Raw genomic sequence first — 19,684 nt, 5'->3', positions numbered from 1 at the left:
TATGAGGAAGGAAAGGAGAGATAAAAAGCGGAGATAAATAATAAACTTGAAATAAACCACAAATATTATGAACACAATGCAAAGATTAACTAGATACACTCACTCACTCACTCACTCTCTCACTCTCACTCTTCTCTTCCCTTCAACCATTCACTCTCAAATCCGAAGCTTCATCAACAAGTGAAGCTAAAACAAGAAGCTTCAGAAATTAAAAGTTACGAGAACGAAGGAAAGGAAGAGAGAGAAATAAAGAATAAATGATTTGCAAGCCTTCCTATCCTTCTCATTATGTTCTCTTCCTTTTTTCTTCCTCCTCCCTTCTTTCTCTCGTCTCCCTCTCACCCGCCTTTCAATCACATATGAGTTTATCTCTCTCTTTTCTCTCCCTCTCTCTTTTTAGTACCTGTTTAGTTTTAATTTAGCCTTTTCTGCTTACCCCTTTCAGTTATGCTCTCTCTCTCTCTCTCTCTCTCTCTCTCTCTCTCTCTCTCTCTCTCTCTCTCTCTCTCTCTCTCTCTCTCTCTCTGATTTTGGTGTCTTTTTACTTCCATCTTTCAATTATCATATCTCTTTTTTCCTCTTTTTATTTCCCTTTTACTTGTACCTTGTTTCCTTCTGCCTTTTTCCTTTTCCAATCCTTGTTTTTCTTTTTTCCTGCTCTTCTTTTTCTTTAATTCCACTTTGTTTCTTTTGTAATGCCTGTTTTTTTCTTGATTTTCCTTGTTTTCTTTTCTTTATTGTACCTTGTTCCTTTTTCAATACTCGTTTTCTTGTCTTCCTTGCCGTCTCTCACCTGTTTCTTCCCGCCCCTCCCTTCCCGAGTGCGTACATTCCCGCCTCCATTATTTTCTTGGTTTCCCCGCTTGTCTTTGCTTTATCACGTATTATTTCCTTTTGTAATGCTTGTTTTTCTCGTCCTTTCTGCTTTTTATTGTGTTTTTTTCCCTTTCTAATGCTTAATTTCTTGTCTTTCCTGCTTTTTCTCACCATGTTTCCTCCGCCTCTTCTTCCCCCAGTGCCTGCCATCCCGCCTCCCTGCCTGGCGCTCTTCATTGGTTCATTTAGACACGGTGTTTATCTTACGTGACATCGGATCGACAGGTGGCGGGCCCGGTTCGCTTGCGGCTCCCAGACAGGTTCGGCACCAACCCGGGAATGCAATTACGTTTTTCTCGCCTCAGATGCTCCTGGAACTGACGTGATGATTTTTTCCAATTAAAACAAAAGTCTGGTCTATTTCTCGCCGACACGAAGCGTTCCTTTACTACGCGCAGTGTTGCCACAACCGTTTCCAATCACTTTCCTCTACTTTTTTGTTTCTTTTTAATTACCAGTGACGTTTCTCTCCCCTATTTCTGATCACGTGCGCTAAAAACGTGGAGATTTATCGCATTAATGCCACCAAGTGCCGTAAATTTGGAGGTGTATTGAGAAAGAATGAGGGAGAAAAAACATCAGCGGTATTGGTAGTGGTGGTGGCGGCAGGTCGCGCGCGTGTGGTGACGTGGCAACACTGCACGCGACGCGGAGGAGTCTGTCGTCTATACATCGACAAAATGACAGATGACTCCCAGCTCCCCGCACTCGATACTAAGATAAAACACTTAATTAAATTTCTTGCGGAGTGTCAATTATGAGAGTGACTGGAGACTGGGACGTGGATGGGACTCCTTCACCCGCCGCCGCCGTGATAAGCGCCGAAAAAGTGCCAAGAAAGGAAAAATAAATGAAGACTCCATTATTACCGACCAATACCGTGCGATGCTATTTTGTTTCCTTTCTTTTCTTGTTATTTATTTATTTTTTTTTCTGAATATTTGTGTGTATGTAAGATTCGTTGAGGAAATTCTTAAGTTGAAATGGTTATGTATATATTTTTTTTAAAGGTGTTGTTGTATTGAAGATATACATAACGTTAAATTTTTCTTTTTTTCTTTTTGTTTCTCTTGCGGTGTAAGTATTTTGAGTGACTTTATAAAGGTGCAGTTTTTTTTTTTTTTTTTTTTTAGTGTCGTACAAAGAACAAGACAATTTAAGGTTGAAATTTGCAGAGGACAAAGATGATTCGGATGTTTTCGATGTATGACTTTGAAAAATGGATTTGTTAATAAAAAAAGAACAAAAATAAGAATAATAGAAAAAAAAATAATGAAAACACAAAAAAATAAATAAATAAAACGAAAAAAGACAATAAAACGAAAAAACAAACAAACAACCAAACAAAACCAAACGAAAAGAAAAAAAAAAGAAAGAAAAACACGAAAGTAAATTAATTAAGCAAGACTCATTTACTAAGTTTCAATCTACGTGTTTTTCTCTTAATCCCAAACCTTCTGAGCGAAACATTCCAATCATTTCGTTCACAACACTAACACTGCAAGACTTCAGTGGTTCGTGTGTCAATACTTTTCGTTCACGCCAAGAAATGTTTGTTACTGAAGGTGAAGAGTTGAGATATATGGAGGAATACAAGTGGAGGGAAGGAGGAGGGGAGGGAGAGGAGGAATGGAGGGAAGGGAGAGGAGGGATGGAGGGAAAGAGAAGAGGTTGAGGGAATAAGGGTAGGGAATGTGTGTCAGAGCGAGAGAGAGGGAGAGGAAAGGGAGGGAAGAAGGGAGGGAGAGAGGGAGGTAGGCAGGGATGAAGGGAAAGAAAGGGAGGAGGGAGGAAAGAAGGAGGGAGAGGAGGAGAATAAGAAAGGAGGGAGGAAAGAGGAAAAAGTAAGGAGGTTGGGGAATAAGGGAGAGAGAGAGAGAGAGAGAGAGAGAGAGAGAGAGAGAGAGAGAGAGAGAGAGAGAGAGAGAGAGAGAGAGAGAGAGAGAGAATTTCGCATCTCCAAGGTGAATAACAAAGCACACACACACACACACACACACACACACACACACACACACACACGGGAGTACTGAAGATGACAAGTAATTGAGAGGAGGAGGAGGAAGAAGAGGAGGAAGACGAGGAGGAAGAAGAGGAGGAGGAAGAAGACTAGAACGAGGAATTTGAGGAGGAGAATGAGAAAAGGAAAACGAGGAGGGAGGAAGAGGAGGAGGAGGAGGAATATAAAAAAAATAACAAACAAACACACACACACACACACACACACACACACACACACACAACTACCAAAACCACCAAAGTTTCAAATCCTCGAACCATAACGACATAAATTCCAGACCGAAGCTGTTTCAAAGAGGTTTCAGAAACAGCCAAAACCCTCGTCACTCCTAATATTTTCGACAGCCTCTCTAATGAGCTCAGTAATGAAGAACACCACCACGCACCACCACACACACCACCACACACCACCACACACACTCGGCTAGTAAAGGTAAATACAGATAAAGGGATGCAGAGATGGAGAGACACTGTAAATTCTTGTGGTTTAATTCAATAGTGAAATTTCGTGTCTCTTTGATGCTTCTTCCCAATTTAGATCCCATTGGTGGTGGTGGGGAACTTTTGGGTCTCTCTCTCTCTCTCTCTCTCTCTCTCTCTCTCTCTCTCTCTCTCTGGGTTGAATTTGGTAAGATTAAGTTAGTGGTGTTGTTTTGTATGGTAATAGGTTAGGTTAGGTTAGGTTAGGTTAGGTAAGGTAAGGTAAGGTAAGGTAAGGTTAGGTTAGGTTAGGTAAGGTTAGGTTAGGTTACGTTAGGTTAGGTAAAGTAAGGTAAGGTTAGGTCAGGTAAGGGCTAGATTAGGTTGTTAGGTTAGGTTAGGTTAGGTTAGGCAAGTTTAGATTAGGTCAGGTTAGGTTCGGTTATCTTAGGTTTTTATTTTGAAAATGCTTTTGCGTCTTATTTGAGCGTCTACCAAACACGTTACTGGGAGTTTTCAGGCATGTTTTCACCACTCTAAAGGGAACTAGACAAGGATTCTGCCTCGTTAGTGAGAGAAAAGACACCCATGAGAAAACGACTAATAATTTCTGAAACCTTTGAAAATAGAGAACAAAGCTTTTAAGAATACCCACATAAACCCATACCATCTATTGCTACATATTCACCCATATACAATACCTCTCCCTCTCTTCTCCCCTCCCCCCCTCTCTCTCTCTCTCTCTCTCTGGATCCCAAGGCACAGATTAATGGGCTTCTATATTGTAATTAATAACCAAGAACCATCTGGTCTTTGTTCTTTGATCTTAGATGCGTGCTAGGTTCATTAGCTTTCAATAACACCACTAGCAGGAGGAGGAGGAGGAGGAGGAGGAGGAGGAGGAGGAAATCGAGAAGTGGAGAAATAGAAGCAGAAGGAGAACCATAAATATGCAGAGGAGGAGGGAAGAGGAAGGATGAATAACACGAGGAAGAGGACGAGGATGAATAGACAGAAGAGGTGGAGGAGGAGGAGGAGGAGAGAAGGACCAGAAATATATTATTATCTACTGAAGAAGAACAGGTAAAACAGAAGAAGGAGAAGAAATACGCAAAGGAGGAGGAAGATGAGAAGGAGCAAAAAGAGGAAGAAGACGAGGAAGTAGATAGAGGAAACTAGAGGGAAAATAACCAAGCCACCGTTGAAATCCATAACATAGGAACTCCTTAATAAAGACAATAGAGGGGAGCCTAATGGATTCCAACACCCTGTTACCACAAGTCTTAGAGGCCCCAGGCGGAGAAGGAAGCGGGAACACATATGATTCTGATCTGGCCTACTCATCTCCTCCTCTTCTTCTTCTTACTTCTCTTCTCCTACCGTTTCCTTCTTCTCCTTTGCATTTTCTAGTTATCCTTCTCCTCTTTTATTTTTCTTCTTCTCCTTCATCTTTCTTGTCCTCCTCCTCCTCTTCTTTTACTTCTTGCTCTTATTCAACTTTCTGGTCCTCCTCCTCCTCCCTTTCTACATCTTCTTCCTCTCCATCTTTCTGGTCCTCCTCCTCCTCCTCTTTTACCTCTTCTTCTTCTTCTTTAACATCCTTGTAGTTCTCTTTCTCTTCTTCTACATCTTCTACCTTCTTCTCTGCATGTTTCTGGTCCTCCTCCTTCTCTTCTTATATCTCTTCCTCCTATTCATCATGTTTCTTCTCCTTCTTCCTCTCTTCTATCTCTTTTTTCTCCTCTGCATATTCCTGGTCCTCTTCCTCCTCTTTTGACCTCTTCTTTCCTCTTCATCATCTTTCTATTCCTCCTCGTCCTCCTCCTCCTCCTCCTGCTCTTCTGCCTCGCTAAGACTTGTGGAAATAAACTTAAAATTGAGCTTGAATTGATCTTGACTTGTGAAAATATTAAAAATGAGTGAGTTTTTTTTTCATTATTTCCTTTTTTCCCTTTTTTTTCGCGTACTTGACAAGCCTCCATAAAAAATAACATAAATTAAACTCCATTCTCTTCATGCCATAATAAAAATACGTATATATTTTCTTTAAGCTTCTATTAATGCCTCCATCTTTCCTCCTTTCTAAATAGCCTTCCTCTTAGTTAACTTTTTTCATCAATACAGTTTCCTGGCGGTGGCGGCGGTGGTGGTGGTGGTGGTGGTGGTGGTGGTGGCGAGGAAGGGGAGGTGGGTGGGGGCTGGGCTTCTGCTCTTCTATCCCTTCCTTCTACGTGAAAGGCGGATCTTATCTCCCTTTCGATTCTCCGCGACAGACAGGTGTGCTATGGAGGAGACAGGTATCAGGTTATCAGTCTGACCTTTGTCCTCCTCCTCCTCCTCCTCCTCCTCTCTCTCCTTTCCTTTACATTTTTCCGTCAATGGCAAAAGATTATCACTTATACTTAAGGTTATTCCATCAGGTTATCTGTCTGATCAGTGTCCTCCTCCTCCTCCTCCACCTCCACCTCCACCTCCTTCCCTACAAACACAATAGCAGTAATCGCACCGCCCTACCAGCACCACCAGTACCACCACCACCACCACCACCACCGCTACAAAGTTCACGGTGTCGCCTCTCAAACCCAAACGCCACAGAGAGAAGCGATCAGATCCTTCTGTGCTGAAATAAACGTCAGAGTCAATCCTGCTTTACCTATGCCGGCAGCCTACCCGGGAAGGTGGCACGGCGGGAGGAGCGGGAGGAGAGAGGGCGAGAGGAGATTGGGGTTGAGAAGTACGTGATGGTATTTTAGTTTAGACTCAAGGTCGTTTTCCTTAATGAGAAAAGGGAAGGTTTGCGGTTTTGTTCTTATTTCACATTTTTCCAGCTTGTGACTGACGCGCCTTTGAACGCTCGTGCCGCCACAACACCGAGAGGCCTTGCGGAACACTGTGATCGGCGCGCGGGAAAAATAAGAAGACGAGTGAAGACGTAGGGCAAATCTAAACGAAAACATCGCTAGCGTTACCACAAAATAAGTCTGAGGCGTCAATGTAAACACACACACACACACACACACACACACACACACAGACCAGAAAGCCCTTCTCTTCATCCGCTGCTGGCTGATTCCCGGCATCAAAAACATCAACAAGGAGACGATAATGAAAAATAAAGAGATGGCGTAGTCCCCCATCGCTGCTCGGGGCTTCAGAAGACGGCGTGCGGGTCAAAAAGTCTTAATTGTTACTTATGGAGAGGCGAGAGAGGGCCACGGACGCCCCCAGCCGCGACGCAACAAAACACAGTAGCAGCGCGATCTTCTCCGACACAGCTCGTCCTTCGCGCTGCGCCAAGTAGGGAGTGGAGTTCAATTGTGCGCTTTTCACGGATTTGCGCGCGGTGATGTGTTGTGCGCTTCCTGCCTCGTTATTATTCTTGCTTTGGGCGTGGGATAGGATTGCGCTGCGCTGTTTGTGGTGACTGTAATCCCATTTTTACGCTTCAGTGATGCTCTTTTGGATACATCAGGCGTCTCTATCGCCGTGTGTGTGTGTGTGTGTGTGTGTGTGTTGACATTTTTCGCCTCTGTTCTAAGGGAAGTATTTGGCTATTTATGGTTCTCTCTCTCTCTCTCTCTCTCTCTCTCTCTCTCTCTCTCTCTCTCTCTCTCTCTCTCTCTCTCTCTCTCTCTCTCTCGTTTGCCAGTTCGTTTATTATTGTTTAGCAAGTGTCTCCTCCTCCTCCTCCTCCTCCTCCTCCTCCTCCTCCTCCTCCTCCTCCTCCTCCTCCTCCTCCTCCTCTCAGATCCTTCCTCCATTTTCCTCACTTATCGCAGCTAATGTTCCTTCATGCCTCTCTCCTACTTTCTCTCCCTCCCTCCCTCCGTCCCCTCTCTCCCTCTCTCCCTCTCTCTCTCTCCCTCCTTCCGAAAATGATATCCAATTACATACTAAATATTTTTATAAAGAGATCTAACATGCCTCCTCCTCCTCCTCCTCCTCCTCCTCCTCCTCCTCCTCCTCCTCCTCCTCCTCCTTCATTATTTTTTTGGTCGGCAGAAATCGATACAATGCCTTTAATTTTCCTTGTATGTATGTATGTATGTATGTATGTATGTATGTATGTATGTATGTATGTATGTATGTATGTATGAACGGACACACACAAACACCCCCTCCCAAACACACACACATACACACACACACACACACACACTCTAACAGTTACGTGAATGAATGAATAAATGAATGAATAGCTTAATAAGTCAATAACGAGAGAAAGAAAAAAAAAGGAAAGAAAACAAAAGAAGAAAGAAAAACTAAACAAAAAAAATGAAAATAAACACTCCTTAGAAACAAGAAAAATCGACAGAATAGCAGAAACACACACACACACACACACACACACACACACACAGACAGACAGAACCCCTCCCTTTCTCTTTGTCCCTCAATAAACTATCGTCCCCCCGTAGACCCCAAATTCCTCTTTGGATTAACGACCAAGGAGATAAAAATTGAGTGACAAATGAGCCATCAACAAATTAGAGAAAGGCTTCTTAGGAGGGGGAAATAAAGGTGGGAGAAGGAAGGAGAAGTAAGAAAGAGGGGGAATGAGGGATGTGGGGAAGATAAAGAAGGGAGGTATGAAAGGATGGATGAGAGAAAGAGAGAGATAAGAGTAGGGAGACAGGGAACTTCAAGACAAAGAGAGGAAAGGAGGGAGGGAAGAAGATTAGGAAACTTGAAGGCAGGGAAGGAAGGAAGACGATAAAGAAAGGAGGCATAGAAAAACAATGAATAGGAGAGGAAGCGAAGGAAAAGAGATAAGGTAGCAGATGATAGGAAGAAAGGAAACTTGAAGGCAATAAAGAGGAAAGGAGAAAGGATAGATAAAGAAGAGAAAAGAAGGCACGAAAGAAAAAAAATAAATAAACTGAAAAGGAGAAAAAATCAGTCTTCAAAAAAGAAAAAAAAGACGAACAAGAAGCAGAAAAGAATAAGAATAAAAAAACAAAACAAAGCAAACGAACTCCAACAAGGACGAAGAAAAATAAACTTAAGAAAAACAAAAACAAAACGCACGAAACATCGAAAACACCCCCCAAAAAAAAAAAAAAAAAACAGAAGACGAACAAGAAGCACAAAAAAAGAAAAAAATAACAATAATAACAGGAGGAGGAGGAAGGAGGAGGAGGAGGAAAATGAGGACGACGAGAGAGCGAGAGCAACCAAGACTAATTCTCCTTTGCTTCAAAATATTCGAGGATTGTGATTTACAGTTCCTTGAAATTGGTGTTGGAGGCAATTTATCCAAATCTTCATTAGCAGCCAGACAGTCACGGAGGAGCGGGCGGCAGGAAATTTGGCAGCTCGAAACGTATGTAAATCGTCTCTCTCTCTCTCCCTGCCTCTCTGTCTGTCTCTTTGTCTCTGTCCTTGTTTCTCTCTCTCTCTCTCTCTCTCTCTCTCTCTCTCTCTCTAGTTTATATATTAAGTAGTATAATTATTAACAAAACGAAAAAAAAAACGAAGGAAATTCTACAAGTTAACTCAAATTTCAGAGCGAGCGAGAGAGAGAGAGAGAGAGAGAGAGAGAGAGAGAGAGAGAGAGAGAGAGAGAGAGAGAGAGAGAGAGAGAGAGAGAGAGAGAGAGAGGCGATCCAATCACTTACTACACTAAAATACATATAGGTAAATCTCTCTCTCTCTCTCTCTCTCTCTCTCTCTCTCTCTCTCTCTCTCTCTCTCTCTCTCTCTCTCTCTCTCTCTCTCTCTCAAGTCTCAGCAAACAAAAAAGCGCAAACATTACCAATAATAAAACTAATATTTTCCTCAGCCTCTTCAGGTGACTCCATCTCAATTGTTTGTTTTATCTCGAGGGTCAGAAAAGAGATGGGTTTCGATTCCCGGAGCTGACAGTGTTACCAGCTGCGAGTATTACCTTAGTGTTTGCCGTTCTGCGTACCAATGATTTCCGAACTGTGTGTGTGTGTGTGTGTGTGTGTGTGTGTCTGTGTGTGCGTGTGTGTGTGAAAAATAATGGTATCGGTGATTTCTGAGCTGTGCGTGTGTATGTGTGTGTGTGTGTGTGTGTGTGTGTGTGTGTGAAAAAAATAACAAGTTTCCTACATTGTTTTTATGATTACTATACGAAGAACTGCCATTATTTATTTCTATTTAGTGTATGCAGTTTTGTGGAGTATATATTTGGTAATTACATATATTTTTTTGTATGTAAATATTGACGTACCTTGAAGTTATAATCATATATTAAAAGATTGTATTATGTCACTCTTATCTTTGGTTAATAAAATATCTTTCTATGTATCTATCTGTCTGTGTGTGTGTGTGTGTGTGTGTGTGTGTGTGTGTGTGTGTGTGTGTGTGTGTGTGTGGTGAGTGACGCCTCGTAATATTAAAGCCGAGATGAATGAAGGTAAAGTTAAAGAGAGGCGAGGCTACCGTACGCATCACAACACTCTCGTACTCAACACCGTGATATTATTGTACACTTGCTCTTTATCGCGTCAAGAAATTGTGTCATCGTGCTCTCTCATGTAGTGAAGACTGGAAGAATTGTACATTATAAACAAAATCTTTTATATATTTAACACATAAAGAATAAAAGTAGATCCTGGGTATATTTAGAGTTAAACATACAATAATTAACAACACACAGGCATTCAGGAAACGCCATCGTACTTGTAAACATCAGAATACCGTACTTAAAAACTATCGTACGCAGATGAACAGCATCGTACATTAGTAAATACAATCCCAAAATACTCCCAAAACACCATCGTACCTATAAGCACTAAAATATCGAACTAAGTTATTGTACGGCAGTGAAGAGTATCGTACCCTTAGACTCTCGTAGGCAGAAATAGTAGTATCGTACGCGACGGGGTGGAACGGTAGTAGGCAGCAAATTTACTAAACCTGGGAGTACTCTTAATTGCCTCACCATGGTCGTCTTGTTCAGCCGCGCCGCTTTGCTGACCTCTGGCGGCTCCTCTCACTATGCTGGCTGACTTCCTCCCTCGCTGACACTTTTTATCTTCGCTGACTTCCGTTTTCTTTTAGGTTGGCTGTGAAAACGAAAAATTAAGATGAAAAAGGAAGGAAAGGAGATAAGCAAAAGGCGAAAAAAAATGAGAAAATAACAATAAGTAAAAAAATTCGGAAAATGAATCCAATGAAACACCAGAAACTTAAAAAAGAAACAAGAAAAAAGAAAAGAAAAGAAAACAAGATAAAAAAAGGAAAACAAAACAACAACAGTAAGACAAAAACAAAGTAAACAACAACTAAAACAGAAAACATCACAAAAAAAAAATACATACAACAAAACACACACACACACACACACACACACACACCGCAGATCAACACACGCGGGCTACACAACTGATTGGTTTACTAATTGAACTGATCGTTGCAGGCCGCTCTTCCACCTCGCTGCCTGAATGGATATGTGGATTAATGGCTAGCTGGATATTACCCTTGAAAATGGGACAAAAGGGGTGGCTAGGAGAGGCGGGCGATGCAGGCGAGGAGGGAAAGGCGAGGCGAGGAGCAGGAGAGGGAAAGACAGGAAGGAGATATAGTACCGTTTTCTTTTTAATCCAGTTTCTTTTTGAGGTGACACTATTTAATTTTCAACCTACTAATCCCGTTTTCTGTGTTCTTTCAATTCGAGTTCATGACCACACGATGATAATTAGGTATAACCTGATAAAGAGGGAGAGAGTCTAAAGGTACGATACTCTTCACTAGCGTACGATAGCTTTTTAAATTCGAGAGATTTTAATGTTTATACGATGTTGTAAATCTTAAGTCGCGTCTTCTTCGTACTTTTACTTCAATTGAATTTATAGTAACTTGAGAATTACTTTATAAGGATAACTCAATGATAATTTGATAGGGTAACTAGATAACATTACATTTAGACTTGAATGAAAGAGAGAAGAAAGATACGATAACATTAAATTCTCAAGATATTATTATTTGCCTCAGCCTCGGGTCAACTAGTAACGATGGAATACTGTGAAAAAAAGTAAATTTGTTCACATACTCAATAACTTTCCATATCAGTGAAGAGGAAACAAGAGGAAAACAAGACGAAATACGATACTACTTAATTTTTCCGTCTTTCAGTCACTTGCTGTGTGTGTGTGTGTGTGTGTGTGTGTGTGTGTGTGTGTGTTTTTCTTTTCATCTTCACGGTAACTTGATAATACTAATCAGATACCCGGATGTGAAAGAAAGAGGAAACCATTTAATTTCCAATCCCAACTCGTGTCTTCAGTTTCACGCTATTTTTACTTGGTTTCTGCTCATAATTCCTTGATACAACAACTTGGTAACTTCACATTTTAAAGGAAAAACAAGGGGAGAGAGAGAGAGAGAGAGAGAGAGAGAGAGAGAGAGAGAGAGAGAGAGAGAGAGAGAGTACACGAAAAGAAGAAGAAAAAGAAAGACACGAAAAGATGAAGATGAAGAACAACAACAAGAACAAGAAGAAGAACAAGAACAAGAAGAAGAAAACAAGAACAAGAAGACAATAAAAAAAAGAAAAAACTTCGAAACAGAGAGAGAGAGAGAGAGAGAGAGAGAGAGAGAGAGAGTCGATCTGGCTGAATATTAAACGAGTAAGCCCCGTGCGTACGTTGTTTCGGACGGCTTCTAATTAATTGTTTAATTCGGGTTGTGATCAATACAGCAGACCATCGCGGGTGTGTGTGTGAAGGACGAGGAGGGCGGGCAAGGAGCGTGTGTGTGTGTGTGTGTGTGTGTGTGTGTGTGTGTGTGTGTGTGTGTGTGTGTGCGCGCTTAATTGCTTGTTATGTTATTTTATTATTCTTGTTTCGTGTCTCTGTTATTGTTGTTGTTTATGTTCGTGCGTTTTCTTCATTTCTTCATGTTCTTCTTCTTCTTGTTTAGTTCTTTTTTCTTCTTCTTGTTTTTTTTTTCTTCTTCCTTCTTCCTACGTTCCATTTTTTTTTTCAGTTTTCTTTTTTTCTTTTTTTTTTTTTTTTTATTGGTGGTTTTTTTGCATCCTGACTTATTCTCTTCATTTCCTTTATTTTTCTTTTCATCATTATCGATCTTCTTCTTTCACTTCCTCTTTGCTCTTATTTTATTGTTTTTCTCCTCCTCCTCCTTTAATTTGCTTTTCTACCCTACTCTTATCCCTCCTCCTCCTCCTCCTCCTCCTCCTCCTCCTCCTCCTCCTCCTTCTCCTATTCTTCCTCCAATACGAAAAAAAAAAATGGAAACTGTACACAAACTTTTCCATTTTCTGTAAATATAACAAAATTTATCTATCCATCTATCTATCGATCTATCCACCTGTCTATCAGTCTATCTACCTATCCATTAATCCATCTATTCGTCTCCCTATCTATCTATCTATCTATCTGTTTATCTACTAACCTATCCACCATTCCACCCATCCATGCATCCATCTATCTATTCATCTCTCTCTCTCTCTCTCTCTCTCTCTCTCTCTCTCTCTCTCTCTCTCTCTCTCTCTCCCTGGAGGGTTGCCAACTAACCATCACTGACCAATAACAACAAGACTGGTTATTCTCTAATTTGTTTCCGTCAGTACCAGCTTCCTCTCTTTCCCTCTCTCCTCCTCCTCCTCCTCCTCCTCCTCCTCCTCCTCCTCTTCTCTCTTTCCCTTCGTCTCCCTTCCTTTCCTTGCTTTCCAATATTTAGCCTTCTCACTTTCTTCCCTTCTCTTTTTAGTCTCCTTCTCCTCCTCCTCTTTCTCCTTTTCGTTCTTGTTTTTTTTTCTCTTGGTTTGTGTTTCTTTCATTTCCTTAATTCCTTGTGTTTTTAATATTTGTTTTGGTGTGTGTGTGTGTGTGTGTGTGTGTGTGTGTGTGTGTGTGTGTGTGTGTGTCTCTCTCTCTCTCTCTCTCTCTCTCTCTCTCTCTCTCTCTCTCTCTCTCTCCCGTTTTACATATTTAAGCAACTCACTCAGAAGTATTATATTCTACTAAATCAGGTGTTTGTGCTAACTTATATGTTATCCTTCATTAAACTCTTCACAGCTTTTTACAAGAATATATTGCGAGAGTTACGAAAATACCTGGGGAAAAAATATTGTACTGTGATGAAACGTCGTACAAATTACACACATTGTCGTACATCATGTTCAAGTGAGTGGAGGGAACAATAACAACAACAGTGAGCATGAAGAGTGAGCATAATGATAAGAAAAATAGTAACAATGATGATAATAATAACAAAAATAACAAAAATAATAAAAATACTACTACTACTACTACTAAGAGCAAAGTAACCACAACGAAGGAAGTACTATCACTACTACCACCACTACCACCATCACCACTACTACTATTTCCAAACAAAAGACAAAAACAACACAACTAGGATATAAATCATGGCTGTCCCTTTTTTTCCCTTGAATCTGACGGGGAAGGAAAAAAAACCTTAAACAATTATCAAAAGCTTCAAATGGCGGGCTTGTTTTTTTCCCTGCTGCCATTTTTGTATAATTTCTCCCCCAAAACTATTATGTATATCCGTTATTAAATAAAAAGAGAGAGAGAGAGAGAGAGAGAGAGAGAGAGAGAGAGAGAGAGACGTGTTCTTTTTCAGTATATTTTATTATTGATCTGATGCGAGAGTGAAAAAAATGCTTGCTATTGTTGTTGTTGTTATTGTTAGAATCATCATCATCATCATTACTATTATTATCATCATCTCCCTCTCTCTCTCTCTCTTTCAGTCCTTGCTTGCGTGTGTTATTCTTGACGCTGATTGGTCGTCAGCGGGGCGAGCACCTATAATAACCAATCACAGACCTGCTAAGGATCACTAAGCCGCCAATCACGTTAACCCAGCTTGTTGCTATCCACCAATCAGTGACCGGGAACGCATTACTAGCAGCCAATCACGGAAGAGCGATGGACAGAAGGATGTTAAAGAAGAAAAGGAGGAAAGATTGGATAGAAAACGAAGAAAATGGGAATATGAGGCGTCTAATGGAAAGAAAACGTATAAATGTTACATAGAAAACGAGAAGAAAGGTTAGGAATACAAATAATAATAGAAAAGAACCAAAATGTAGAGAAATTACAAATAAAGAAAACAAGAAAAAGTTGGAAAAATGTAAATAGAAAACGATAGTCAATAAAAATCATAACTAAAGAAAACGAGAAAAGGTGGAAGAGCAAACGATGAAAATACAAAAACACAAATCGATATGAAAGTAAAACAGAACAAAAAATCATTAAGGAAAGACAAAGAGGAAAAAAAAAACGAATAAAGTAAAAAACAATGACAGCAGAAAATACACGAACCATCAAAGAAAGAAAAAAAAAAAAACGGACAAATTTGAAAGAATACGAGAAAATGGAAGAAAAGTAGGAAAACATTATAACACCACCATCACCACCATCACCACCACCAACACTAACCCATTCCTCTCCTCACCCTTCCTACCCATAACTTCTTAACACGAAAGAAGAAAGGGAGCAGCAACACAATCACCCTCTCTCTCTCTCTCTCTCTCTCTCTCTCTCTCTCTCTCTCTCTCTCTCTCTGATATTACGGAAATTAATAGTTGGTGTTGTCATTGGCACTTGGCGTTCAAGATTCTCTCCATTCCGATAATTGCTTTTATCTACAACGTCTGGTGTTCAGAAGGCGAGGGTGGTGGTGGTAGTAGTAGTAGTAGTAGTAGTAGTAGTAGTAGTAGTAGTAGTAGTAATTGAACGAGGACCAAGAAAATACAGGAATATTTGGAAAAGGAGAAGAGAAGGAAAAGAAAGAAGAGAAGGAAGATGAATAGCAGAAGAAGAGGAGGAGGAGGAGGAGGAGGAGGAGGAGGAGGAGGAGGAGGAGGAGAAGAACGAAGCAACAAAATTCATCACTACCCTGTACTGGATAAACTAGCAGTAGTAGTAGTAGTAGTAGTAGTAGTAGTAGTAGTAGTAGTAGTAGTAGAAAACACCAATAAATTCCTATAGAGACGAGAAGGTGGGTTGTTCACTTTGCCCAATTTAATCTCCCTTACCTCTGACCTCCTCTTCCTCCTCCTCTTCCTCCTCCTCCTCCCCTCCTCTTCTTCCTCCTCCTCCAACTTCATATTAAGATGTAAATTGCGTGATCTCTCCGACTTATGATGTTCCTATACGCGGTGGAGGAGGAGGAGGAGGAGGAGGAGGAGGAGGAGGAGGAGGAGGAGGAGGAGGAGGAGGAGGAGGAGGAGGAGGAGGAAGAGAGAATGTCGGAGGTTAAACGTAATACAAGAACGAAGATGAACAACTGGAAGATACAAGAGAGAGAGAGAGAGAGAGAGAGAGAGAGAGAGAGAGAGAGAGAGAGAGAGAGAGAGAGAGAGAGAGAGAGAGAGAGAGAGAGAGAGAGAGAGAGAGAGAGAGAGAGAGTATAAAATCTACCTCAAAAACAAGGAAATTACAACATAAAAATATAACTGTAATCCCCCACCTCTCTCTCTCTCTCTCTCTCTCTCTCTCTCTCTCTCTCTCTCTCTCTCTCTCTCTCTCTCTCTTATCAACCCAATCCATACAAAACGACCGGTAATTGCAACTACACCTGTGCAATACCTGTCGCCAATTACACCTGGCTGGAAACCTTATCAGTAGCCCTCGATGCATACAGTTACTGAGAACAACATTACCTCCCCGCCGGTCCCTGCGCGCGATAGGAACGTATCTTGACACGTCTCTATTAGCGCGTCACGTCGCCTTCTAATGCAGGGGTGGGGTTTCTGAGTGTGTCTTCCGTTTTCTTTGTGAAGTTTAAGGGATAATTGTGGTATTTTTTTTTTCTGTGGTTCCCCCTCCTCTCTCTCTTTTCCTACCTGTTGGCTGAGATATGCGAGGTAATGGGGTATTGGAAGGAGGGAGGGGGTAAAGGGAAAGGGGGAGTGAGGGAGGGAGGGGAATAAAGAGAGGAGAGGGAGTGAGGGAGGAAGGGAGGAGAGAGGGAGGGAGAGATATAATTTTCTTAATGTATAAATGAAAAATGATAGATAAATGAGAGAAAGAGATTAAATTCATTCTCTCTCTCTCTCTCTCTCTCTCTCTCTCTCTCTCTCTCTCTCTCTCTGCTTCTATACTTTCTTCATCTTCATTCTTTTTCAGTTCCTCTTTATTCCATCTTGTCATTTATCCCTTTTCACTAATCTTCCTTCCATTTTTCATCCATTTACTTCATTCATTCCTCAAATCTTTCACTACTCCCCCCCCCGTCTCTCTCTCTCTCTCTCTCTCTCTCTCTCTCTCTCTCTCTCTCTCTCTCTCTCTCTCTCTCTCTCTCTCTCTCTCTCTCTCTCTCTCCACAAGCTCAATACCTCCCGCCTTCCTTCTATAGATAGTGGGAGATCAATTTTCAAATTTAATAAGATCAACTCTTCTCTGCCTATTTTTAATTATTGGCTCTGATAGATTAGGTAGACTTCGGTAGTTTCCATAATTCACCCTCTCCCCCTTTCACTCTCTCTCTCTCTCTCTCTCTCTCTCTCTCTCTCTCTCTTTCTCCTTTCTTGTTTTGTTCTTTTGTTGCTTTTTCCTTTTCCTTCTGTTTATCTTTAGTGTTGTCTCCTTTCGTTTTGTTAGGGTCTCTCTCTCTCTCTCTCTCTCTCTCTCTCTCTCTCTCTCTCTCTCTCTCTCTCTCTCTCTCTCTCTCTCTCTCTCTCTCTCTCGTATGGGATTACTTTGGGATTACCTGATAGATCAATTGTTATCTTTTATTTTTCTTTATTTCATGGTATACTTAGAACATAGATAAAATGGCTACTTTTGCTGCTAATGCACTGAAATGGCAAAGGGGAAGAAAAGGAGGAGGAGGAAGTGCGGGGAAGAAAAAGATGGCAAGTAAGAAGAAAGAGGAGGTGTAGGATAAGTAGTAAGAAGAGAAGGAGGAAGAGACAAGGATAGAAGAAGGAGGAGGAGGAGGAGGAGGAGGAGGAGGAAAACTAATACGGACAGTAAATGGAGAAAAGGAGGATAGCGAGCAAGGACACGGGAAGAAGGAGGAGGAGGAGGACTAGGAGGAGGAGGAGGAGGAGGAGGAGGAGGAGGAGGAGGAGGAGGAGGAGGAGCAAGAGGATAAGGAAAAGGAGAAATAGCACGGAGAGTAGGTGGAGGAAGAGGACACAAGAAGGAGGAGGAGGAGGAGAAGGAGGAGAAGGAGCAAGAAGAAGAGGCGGCGGGAAGAATAAAATCTTTAATTGCCTGAGAATTCACAAGTATTGGAGTTCCTTTCACTTGTGGATCATCTCATCAGGCGGGCGAGTAAGTTGTGAATATTGGCCAGCGGGGAAAAGTTGGTTCAAAGGGCCTGTGTCGTGTCGCGCACGGGCAAAATCTCCGTCAGTAACTGGACTAGCGGCGCGGCTGTGGCTACGCGAGTCCTGATTAATTTGTTGGTTCTGCTCCGTCTCTAAATGCACTTTTAATTAATCTAATTATTCCACGTGATAAAGGCGTGTCGTTTGCAATACCGTCCGTGGTGGTGGTGGTGGTGGCGGTGGTGGTGGTGGTGGTCGTGCTAATTGTTATTTCGTCTCCGTAAGAAAAGCAAGTACTTAACGATTTTGATTTGCGAATATTAGTGGGTCTCTCTCTCTCTCTCTCTCTCTCTCTCTCTCTCTCTCTCTCTCTCTCTCTCTCTCTCTCTCTCTGTCTGTTTGTCTATTATAGTGTTTATCTTTCTATGTCTGTGTATGTCTTTGTCTGCCTGCGTGTCTATCTATCTATCTGTCCATTTAGTCTGTGTCTGTCTGCCTGTCCACATCTATCTATCTGTCTACTCGTCTACCTGTGTGTATCTGTGTGCGTATGCGTGTGTGTAAGTGCATGTGTCTGTAAATGTGCGTGTAGCTATGAGTATCTGTACGTGTCTGTCTGTCCATCTGTCAATCTTTCACCATACACACAAGTCATCCCTTAAAAGTGAAAACCACACAAATTAATCTGCCTCTAAAAAGTCCCTTGTACAGTGGGGGGCATTAATCCCTGTGCCTCGGAGTCTACTGGTCAAGAACATATTAAAGAAGTGAGCACTGAATATTCTCTGTTATATCAAATTCAGCTGGTGGCGTTTCCCATATGAATATTCTTTCCTATATCTGTTTTTTCGAGAGACGGAGAGGGAGAGAGAGAACGGGAGGGAGGGTTATAATAGAGAGGGGAAGGAACAGGGAGGGAGAGATGGAGAGGGGAAAGATAGGATTTAGAGGGAAGGAGAGATAATGGGTAACAGAAGAGAAGAAAGAGGGAAGGGAGGGAATAGAGAGAATGAGGAGAGGGGAGGAAACTTTGACGAAGGGAAAGGGAAAGGAGAGGAAGAAGAGAGAAACTTGAGAGGGGAGAGAGGGAGGGTAAGGAAAGAGGAGAGAAATGGGGAATAGAGGAAGAGGATAATGAAATGAACAGGTAAAGAAGAGTGGGGAGATAAATGGGAACGAGAGAGAGGAGGAGGAAGAGGAGGGAAGTGGGGAGTAAGAGAGAGAGGGAGGGAGGATATGAAGTAGGTATGCATGGAGGGAGGGAGGGTGGGTGGCACTGGTGGTGGTGGTGGTGTTGGTGGTGTTTAATTAATTATATGATTAGCAGGAGGTTTGCACTATAAAATGAGAAAGCTAAACACAAACTGGTTATTCGCCAACTTAAAGAAACAGTGGCAAAAAAAAGGGTGTTCCTCTCAATTTGCAACACTGACACACGTAACATCACGCAGTTTGGCAGCCACGCAACACAGGTAAGGTCTGAACACAGGTGAGTTTATTAGTGTTAGAATGATAGATGTGTTTAGCTGTGGTGATGAAGGATGCAGTGAAGAGGGGACGGGGAGATCTTGAAGTGGTTAAGGAATGTAACAGGGGTGACGTAAGCAAAGTTCATAGTAATTAGGATAAAACAAAGAACCCAAATCGAATTATCACTGGTCACAAACACACTCCTGGAAATCATAACAACTTCAAATATCTTTCCCACTAAATGTGACAAAATCCCTTTCAAACTTTTACTACAAACACAAAACAACTAAGGGAAACCATTACTTAAAATATCTATCCCACTTATGCGGTAGAATCCTTACCAAACAAACTAGAATCACAAAAAAACGCCCTTGAAAACCACAATAATTCCACTACACCCTGCTGAAGTTATGGAGGCAAGGACTAACAACTTGAATAACAGTGGATGCCTGCTAAAAGTTCACAGCACAGAGGCATCACTAAGCTGGCTAGATAGAGAGAATATCCGTTCACTCATCACTCACTACTCACCACACTCAGGGCAAGGCGTGGGCAGTCCTGCTTCACTGTGACTACAAGTAAGTCTTCCAGAGAGCGCAGAATCTGATACACACACACACAAACCGAAGAACTCACGCAGCGTCTGGCTGGGTGGTTGAG

At 41.7% G+C, this 19,684-nt stretch overlaps 1 protein-coding gene across 1 annotated transcript in view; it reads right to left on the bottom strand.

The window, feature by feature from the left end:
• The window catches only part of LOC135094645 (nuclear pore complex protein Nup133-like), a 93,708-nt gene extending 74,024 nt beyond the window's left edge, over positions 1–19,684 (bottom strand). Inside the window, exons 1-2 of the mRNA XM_063994913.1 lie at positions 19,556–19,684; positions 10,226–10,349 (exon numbers count right to left, since the gene is read on the bottom strand). The gene's annotated coding sequence lies outside the window, so the exon portion shown is untranslated. The remainder of the gene's footprint in view (positions 1–10,225; positions 10,350–19,555) is intronic.

Source organism: Scylla paramamosain, chromosome 46, assembly GCF_035594125.1.
Source record: "Scylla paramamosain isolate STU-SP2022 chromosome 46, ASM3559412v1, whole genome shotgun sequence".
Classification (NCBI taxonomy): Eukaryota; Metazoa; Arthropoda; class Malacostraca; order Decapoda; family Portunidae; genus Scylla; species Scylla paramamosain.
The sequence above is the reverse complement of the archived record's forward strand: the minus strand, read 5'-3'. Positions and strand labels throughout refer to the sequence as shown.